General features: G+C 54.5%; 1 protein-coding gene across 4 annotated transcripts in view; it reads left to right on the top strand.

Moving 5' to 3' along the window:
* Positions 1-6112, top strand: part of BCL11B (B-cell CLL/lymphoma 11B (zinc finger protein)) — a 98046-nt gene that overhangs the window by 586 nt on the left and 91348 nt on the right. The window lies entirely within an intron of this gene.

The raw sequence follows: 6112 nt of genomic DNA, 5'->3' as shown, positions 1-6112 counted from the left end.
GGCCATGCCGCTCCGAGGGCTCCGCCGCCGCCGTTCCCCTCCCCTCTCCGCGCTATTTGCAAAAGAATCCAGCTGCGCGGCTGTTTGCTGGCCTCCAGCACCCCCTCCCTGCGTCTCCCCACCTCCGTCTGTCTCCTGGGATGATCTTGTCTTCTTTCCCCCACTCCCAAAAAGGTGGGGGGATCGGGGCTGAGGAAAAATCCCCGCCACGGGATAAAAAAAAAAAAAAAAAAGGTTGTCAGCTAGGAGTGGGAAGAGAGGGATGCGCTCGTAAAATAGTAAAAAAAAGGAAGAGCTCCAGAGCTCCATCCGTCTCGTATCCATCTTCCCGTCGCCGCCTCTCTCATCTCCCTATCCAAATAAACAACGGGCGCCGTGGAAAGCTACCCGCGGGAACCGCGTGGACCGCCAGCCCGTGGCGGGGCGGGTAGAGTCAGGCGGCCGGGCCGGGGCTCAGGGCTTCCAGCGCCCCGGCTGGGTGCATTTCCACCCGGGAAAAGCGAGCGTGAGCGGGCCAGGTGCCCGGTTTGCGAGGCACCCGCCTGGGGCCCCGGCACAGCGGCGCGGGGAGATCGGCGCGCGGTGCTCCGGGCGCTGCAGCCCGCGGGGCCGCTCCGGGCCGTGCTGCTCCCGCGGTGCCTGCCTGGCTCGCTGGTGCTCATATATGTATATGCATATGCATATATAGATTTCATTGCAGTAGAAATAAAACATCCCGTGGCTGCCATCGAGACCTCGGGCAGGTTGTGTGTCCTCCGCGCGCCCGGCCCGGCTGGGGCCGGCTGCCCGCGCGGAGCCGGAGAAGGGGCTGTGCGTCCAGCCGTCACCGGCGACTGGCTGCCAGGCGGCCGAGAGCCGAATATTTATGTTATATTTTAAAAAATTTAAATAAATAAATAAATATATAAGGGGACTCTCCCCTCCCCTGAAAACCCGGCATGGAAACCCTCCGTTGGGAGCTTCTGCTGCCGCCGAATCTCTCCTTTGTTACAGCAGATGCGTTAGTAAGAATTTGGGGATTTATTTATTTTTTCGGAGCTGGGGGGAGAGATATGAAAGTGACCTTCGGTTTGGGAGTGGGGCGCCTTTTTGAAGGGAGGGCTCTTTTACTGTTATTATTATTATTATTTGCCAACATAACATCAAAGAAGACTCTGGCTGGTTGCATTTGAAGGAAAATGTTTTGCAACCCGATTGGAGGCTGGCTTGCAAAGGTCTTTTTTTTGTGCAGTTGACACTTCTTCATTCCTTTACCAAACGGTGGCCCTGACCTTTCTGCCACCCTTTCCCTGTTCTTTAGGTTCTGGGGGTTTGGGGTAAAACGTCTTTACTACCTGGCTCTGAGTTCCTCCAAGAGGCAGTCTGCTTCACTTAGCTCTGGTGTAATGTGCAAGGGTTGTTTTTGAGAAAGGATAGATGGGGTGCTGGGGAATGGAGAACTGGTTGGGAGGTGCACTGCTGGCCATCCAGGCTGCCTCACCGAAGCCGGGAGACAGTGCAGTCTTCACTAAGGGGTCAGGAGCAGGTAGGTCTGCCAGGCATTGCTGGGATAGCAGGAGAAAGGCCTGCCCACAAGGGCAGGCTGCAGCTGGGCATGAGGAGGCAGGGGTGCTTTGCAGCACCCCATCCTTGGTTTTGTTCCTCATTTCTCTCCCAGGCTGGCTCCTCACAATGCTGTTAGGGGCAACCGGCTGACACAGGGCAGTGGCAGGTTGAAAGGAGAAGGGGCCATGGAAATTCCTCCTGCTTTCCAAGGGCACCGGAGTGGTGGCTTGGGCTGGGGCTTGACGAGTGAGAGTGGTCCAACCAGTTCCAGACAAGCCTATTTATCACCCCAAAGCAGCTGGCCTTTCTCTCTGCCCGGCATTTGATTCACTTAGGAATGGGAAGCCGGAGCTGAGAAGAGGCAGTTTTTGGCTGCTTTGCCCAAGGAGGTGCCTTCCATGGCACGGATGAGCTTGGGGTGCTCTGGGGGCCTGGGCGGCTGACTGGGCACTGTCACAGCCTCCCTCCACCTTGGGGTTCACAGCTTCCATCACACATGGGGGAAGAGGCCATCTGATTGTGGGGTGGCAGCCCTCCGGCCTGGGGTGCTGCTGCGTCTGTAGGTCCCACGGCATGATGCCACTTGGGATAACTGAGCAGATAAACAGCCTGGATCATCTTTGTCCCCAACCCCGGGCAGCTGATTCCGTTTACAGACAGGGCCAGCCCAGGAGGGGTGAGCTAGACAAGTGAGAGTTTGGGAGACAGCTGGGGATACTGACCCGGACTTCTGGTCTGTTTCAAAATGTTTGACCCACATAGATATGGCTTTTAAAATAGAGGACAGACACAGCTATTAATAAAAACAAACACAAAACAACACAGTGCCAATAGAGAGAAGAAGGAAAGGAAAGAAGTGAACACTGGACAGACAGAGGGAAGGTCCTGCTTGCTGGCCCAGACCGGCCTGGCAGAGGAAAGTGGGCTTCTAGAACATTCTTGCTTGCAGCCGAAAAATGTGATGTCTTCGGTAAATCTCACAATCCCAATTAAAGTGGTCCCTCCCCACCAACCCACCAATAAGTTCCCTTGGAAGAAGCCTAGCAATTTTACAAATGAATTCATGATTTTGTACAACCACCTGAGAGCCGAGGTTCCAGGCAGAAGTTAGGCTACTCTGTTAATTCTAGGATTGGCTTTTAAACGAGATTTTGTCGGAGCTGTGCGACCTGGAGCTGGCTGTGTTCACAGCTGCCTTACCGCTCAGGGATCGTGTGTGTCTATAAATATAGTCCATCACCAATTGTCTGCATATCTCAGCCTCCGACAATGGTTCCCTCGACTTGGGCCTGCTCTTTTTCCTCTCCTTTTCTTCGATCATTCTGTGGCTGTTGGGGGGTCTAGTTTCTCTCCTCCTGCACAGAAGGGAACCCCATATCATTAGAAGTGTGAGGTAAGTCAGCTGCTCAGTGCCACGGAGAGTAAGAAAACGTGCTGATGAGAAGGTGCTATGCCAGGCTGACTTTATTCATTTGTAATTCACACCTGAGACAAAATAGCTGTGAGCATATTTTAACAGCCCCTAATATTTTTAAAAGCTGGATGTGTATTTTTTCCTCCCGGACTGTAATGCCTATCTCCTTCCTTCCCTCTTCGGGGATGAGCAGGCTGCTGTCTGCCCTGTGCTTTGGCCTGGGTGGTTTTGGGAACGCAGTCTCGGCAGGCCCCGGGTGGCTGCAGTTCTGTGATGTTCGGTCCGGAGAGGATCAAGGCGGCTGGGGTCTGCTGCGGTGGGTGGTGGTAGGTGGCAGGCTGGCTCTCGGGGGTGGATAGGACCGACCCAGGGCAAGGCCAGCTCTGGTGTCTGGTGGGTTGTCTCAGGTGGAGGGACGTCAGGCCCTGTGATGACAGAGGGAGCTCCCAGGTGGATGCTTTTCCAGTCGTTTTGCGAGCTAGCCCGGGGCCTGGCATTTCACTCCTAACAGAGCTTGCTCCGGCCTTGTCCGCGTCCCCTTCATCGTCCTTCTCCAGGGCTTTGCCTCTTCTGCTGCTTGTGATAAAATACTTTCCCAAATAAACTTTGGGCTGCACTGGGATTTGGCAGCCGGAGGGCCGGGGGCTGGCCGCGGCAGCTAGGGGGAGCTCGGTACCCGTGCCATGCGGAGCTTCCGACAATGGGCGGCCGGCAGCCGGCAACGCCGCTGCTGCAAAGCATCTTAAGTGTGAAGTTGTAATATTGATTTTCCTGCCGAGAGAGCCGTGCTGGACAAAATGAGAATATAAAGTTTGAGAAATCTATTTTCCAGCGGTTGCAGTTGATTGACAAGCCCCGGCCGGGCAGATGGGAGCCTGTCCCTCTTTTTATGAAAAATTATTTCTCCTTGGAACAATTAAGATGGCTAAGCTTTGCATGGGCGTGTGTTCCGCTCATCAGCCTGGTGTCTCGGGTTGCCGTGAAGGCTGAGGAGGGGGTTGCTCTGTGAAGGGTGGGCTGCTTGTTCTGGGAGAAGCTTGCCCCTGCGGGGTTGTGGAACATGAACTTGAGGACAGCCGAGTCGATGCTCCGGAAACTTGTCCCCAAACGGCTTGGAGAGAAGCAATCCTTTTAGCTCCAATCTTAACCTGGGCCTCTCAGTTCCGTTTGTTAGGTAATGGGTCCAATGCACAAAGGGAAATAACACTGTTTCCCAGAGATAGAAAATGCCAACTCACATAACGTGCAGAACTTTCTTGGGCGGGAGCTGTGACTGTGAGGCTGCCTGGCTGGTACCGGTCACCCCACAGGCCTGGCTGCCGGGCTGCTGTGGACTGTCCCTGCCTTGACGTGCAGCTTTGGCTTGCGGCATGTGGGCTCTCTACGCGGCTTCTGCCCCAACTTCAGCACCTCTGCAGAGAGCACATCGCCGCCCCGAATCTTCTGCTCGGTTCCGGCATGAGAGGTTCCTCTGCAACAGGAAAAGACGACTTCATTCTAACCCAAGAGAGAAATAAATTAGGTCAGACAAAGCCTGCCGCTGTCACCAGCCAGAGAGAGCCTTCACTCTGGGTGGAGCACCAAGGACCAGCAGCTTACCTGACCACCTCTCTCCTGCGTCAAGCGTTGGAATCGCATTTCAGCGTAGGATGGCAGGGACCTCAGGTGGCAGCTTGGAGCAGGAGAGCTGTGTTGACAGCGTTGGTCTGGGAGGGTCCCTGGCCTGAGGGGGGGAAATGTAAAGAAGGAAAAAAATTCCTTTAGAAGCCCTGTGTTGGTACTTGGAGTGGTTCACACGCAGTAAGAACACAGACCACAGAAAGCATGATACACGGAAAAATATAGAGGAGGGGGTGGCTAGGACATGCCGTCCTGAGGGGCTGGATGCCTGTCTTCATGCCGCAGGGAGCTAGCTGGCTTGCCCGTCTGTCCAAGCCCCACATTTACTCAAGCTGTGAGTGGTCCTTGGCCTCCAGATTTAACATTCCACATCTGGACAGACATAGAGATGACCCTGACATGGGCCTAAGCTTCCTTTCTGGATGCGCTGTGGACTGTAGACACAGGTGGACATTGTCACAGCCGTGGGTGGGCCGCCCTTGTCACCTGTGGTCACTCTGAGTGTGGCTTTGTCACTGGTCCATATGCCTGATTTATTCCCACGGCCAGGCTTAGGGTTGGCTGTGTTAGCCCAGCTCACAGCCCTCCCACAAACCTCCTTCCGCTGTGAGATCTGCCCGTGGGCTGCACCCCGCTTTCCTGCCTTTCCCGAGAAGGCCTGAGCTCTCAGCAGCTGGGTCTCCAGTGGCAGGGCCGAGCTGGGCTGGGAGCTGGCTTAGGGAGACCTCTAAGGCGGGGTTTGGGGGGCACTGTCACCGGCCCTCCCAGCAGCCAGGGAGGGAGCAGGCTGACAGCGTCATTTTACCGGTAAAGCGACACCAGACCGAGGTTTGATTAATGGTGTCCCGCTCACGGCCGTCCGACCAGCGTTCTGACACACACGAGGCTTTTGTGTAGTTGTTTAAATTCAAGGAATCCCTTCTTTGCGGCCTCCTTTCCTGAGGCTGGGTGCAGAATTCGCTAGCCCCAGAGATTCGGCTCCAAGGAAATCCTAGACCACACAGAATTAACTAACTTCAAAGAGAAAGAGAGAAAAAGAAAATCCTCTGTTTTACAAAACTTTTTGTGTTCATGAGCCCCCCATTTCCACACAAGGGGTGAAGCTCACAGGTTCTTGTAAGGTGCTCTGATGATCTCTGCTAACATAAGACCCTGAAATGACTCAGGAAAGTAGCATGCCAGTGTTGCTGTGATTAATATGTGCCTCAGAATTGGATGCAGGGCTAAGAATTTAAAGTACGTATCTGTGAGCCCTGCCATGCCCGTGAAGGGCGCTGCAGAGGGCTGGCCCTGTGGGCAGCAGTGTCACTGGGTACTTAATCTCCCTCCCTGCCAGCAGCCCAGTGTCCTCTGAGGAGGCCTTTCCTTCCTCCTGCTTGCCCAGCATCCCTGAGAGGACTTGACGTGAAAGAAAGCCAATCTCTTCATTTGGCCGCAAAGAATGTTTTTCTGTCATGCCGTCACCAGTCCGTGTGACGGCAAGGATTCTAGGCTTTTGCGTGTGTGTGTGTAGTTTTTTTTTTTTTTTTTTTT

This window comes from Elephantulus edwardii, unplaced genomic scaffold, assembly GCF_000299155.1.
Source record: "Elephantulus edwardii isolate Elephantulus edwardi_28Jun2011 unplaced genomic scaffold, EleEdw1.0 scaffold00002, whole genome shotgun sequence".
NCBI classification, from domain to species: Eukaryota; Metazoa; Chordata; class Mammalia; order Macroscelidea; family Macroscelididae; genus Elephantulus; species Elephantulus edwardii.
This window is presented reverse-complemented; position numbering and strand designations above follow the sequence as displayed.